Source organism: Arachis hypogaea, chromosome 16 (genome assembly GCF_003086295.3).
Source record: "Arachis hypogaea cultivar Tifrunner chromosome 16, arahy.Tifrunner.gnm2.J5K5, whole genome shotgun sequence".
NCBI lineage: Eukaryota > Viridiplantae > Streptophyta > Magnoliopsida > Fabales > Fabaceae > Arachis > Arachis hypogaea.
The window spans coordinates 19,280,407-19,283,096 of NC_092051.1; positions in this window are offsets into that span (position 1 = coordinate 19,280,407).

A 2,690-nucleotide genomic window follows, 5' to 3' on the forward strand; every position below is an offset into this window, starting at 1 on the left:
TGTATGAAAGGACTTTTGAAGGTTTAAAAATTATACTTGCAACGAGGATTTATCCGCAAATTTCTAGACCACGCAAAAGTTTCTCTCATCAGCTGGAAGTTGCCTGAATCATTGATCCACCATCTAAAAGGTTCAACTGCAAAAAAGAAAATAAATTATATATTAGCAAAATGCACAAACGAATTTTTTCCCTCATTAAAAGCAAATCAATGTTACCTCACTTAAAGCTGGCTTTTTTCTTTTTCTTTGTTGCATTTGTGATCTTTTTTTTCATATTTGATCCCAAACTTAAAAACTGCGGATATTGGATCCGATCTGATGATTTGCGTTTAGAATGAACCGAAAATATTATCAAACCGAAACCACTGTATAATACTAAATAAACCGAACATTGTCCATTATATAAATTCAAATTCAGAACACCTGCGTCTGGAATGAACCAAGAAATACCTCAAAACAAAACCAATATACAATACCAAATGAACAGAAAATTGTGTTCATAAACAACTGGATTTAGCGATTGTATTCCATTCATTTCAATTCAAAATTTAATAATCCAAAGCTCGTCTGCTTGATTCGATTCAGAAGAATAATCTAAATCGCTCTCATTCAACTGATTTGAAATTGAATCATTCATTGTTTTGATATGCTATTGAAATTTGAAAACGAAGAAGAAATCTAAAATCTGAAAACGAAGAAGATAATGAAGAAGATATATGCAATGCAGATCAAAGAAGAAAACGAAGAAGAATAGGAAGAAAATATATACAATGCAGATCGAAGAAGAAAACGAAGAAGAACATGCACTACAAGAAAATGAAACATTTGTAATAAAAAATTTGTATCAAATTTAAAATTGTTACAAATTATGATTTTTTTGTAACAATAATTAGTTATTGTTACAAAATAAGAATATTTTGTAACAAAAAAAAATTGTTACAAAACATTTCAATATTTTGTAACAACGTGATTCTTTTTGTTACAAATTATGTTGGCTTTCGTATCGAATCGTTGTTTTGTTGCAAATTGTTATAATATTTTGTAACAAAAGATTATATTGTTGCAAAAATTTAAAATATTTTGTAACAAAATATCTATTTGTCTCAAAAGCTCTAAATATTTTGTAATAAAAAATTAATTTGTCACAAAATACAATATTTTTGTAACAAGTTATTTATTTATCACAAAATTCAAAGATTTTATAGTTAATAAAATTTTTATTTTAACATATTAAAAGTAAGATTTCGAATTTTTAAAAATTAACATAATGAGTTATTTATGATTTATTATATTTATTTAAGATTTTATATTTAAAAATTTATTTTACTAAAAATATTTAAGTTAAATTAATGATACTTTGAGTTTAAAAATTAAATAATAAATCATTTATGATTTATTATATTTATTCAAAATAAATTTTTAGATATTTTTATATTAAACGAGATATTTTTTATTTATAATTTAAAATGTTAATATTTTAAAAATATAAAAATTTTATATAATTTAATTTAAATATTTAAAATTTTTGAATTCAATACTTTAATTTTTATAAATAAAAAAATTTAATTTGATTATCTCTAATTTTATCTTAATTAATATTTATTTAAAAAAATTTATAAATTAATAACAAAATAATAGTTTAAAAATAATTAATTTAATTTTCTCTAATTCTTAAAATTAGTGTATTTATTTAAAAATACTTTGAGATTTTATAGTTAAATAATATTTTTATATAATTATTATTAAATTAAAATTAATTTTTAATTACTATACTACTCCATTCTTATTAAAAATACTTAAATTATCTAAACATTAACCCTAATACAACTCTCTCTCACTCCACCCCCTAAACCTAGCCGCCAATCCCCCCTTCCCAAAACACATTTGCCCAGCGAAAAGGAAAGTAAGAGAAAGAAAAACAGAAATAGGGAAAACTGGGAAAGAGAAAGAAGAGAAGGAGAGGGGGAAGGAGGGGAGGACGACGCCGGCGGACATCACTGTCGCCGCGCTGTCATGTCACACCCAGAGGAGAGAAGGCGCCGTCGGGCAAGTGCCAAGGAGAGAGAGAGAGAGCGCGTCGTGCCTGTCGCGAGCCTGCTGTTAGAAGAGTCGTCGTCGCGCCCAGCCACCATCGTCGCTGTTCAAGCCGCCAGACTGCCGCATGCAAGGAGCTTCCCGTTTCGCCACTGTCTTGCCGAGCCAGGGGAGAGAGCGCCGTTGAGAGAGGAGACATCGTGATAGAGAAACCGTGCCGCGAAGGATGAGACCGTTGTCGCCGAGGCTCCGCCACCGCCCAACTGCCGTCGCCGAAGCCGTGATGCCGTCTCTGCGCCAGCAGGGAGAAGCAGCCTTTGAGTGTGTAAACTCCAATAACCTTCCTTTTCCATTTTAATATCAAGTTTTTTATTATTTTTAATTTTTGGGGATGAAATTTCTTTTGTGATTTAAAGACCATAACTTTGATTTCTTCTGAACTTTTTGGCTACGAGCTCTAATTCATGCCATTCTGAAGAATGAGTTTATTACTGATGATGAATAGTGAACATTATTAAAGATTATTGAACTGTTATTATTATGAGTAATGATTTTTTTAAGTTTTTCTGTTATAAGTAATTTAGATTATTTTGTTGTACAGTAATTATGGAACTGTTCTTGTTGTTCACATGTTGTATTTTTTATTTAATTATGAA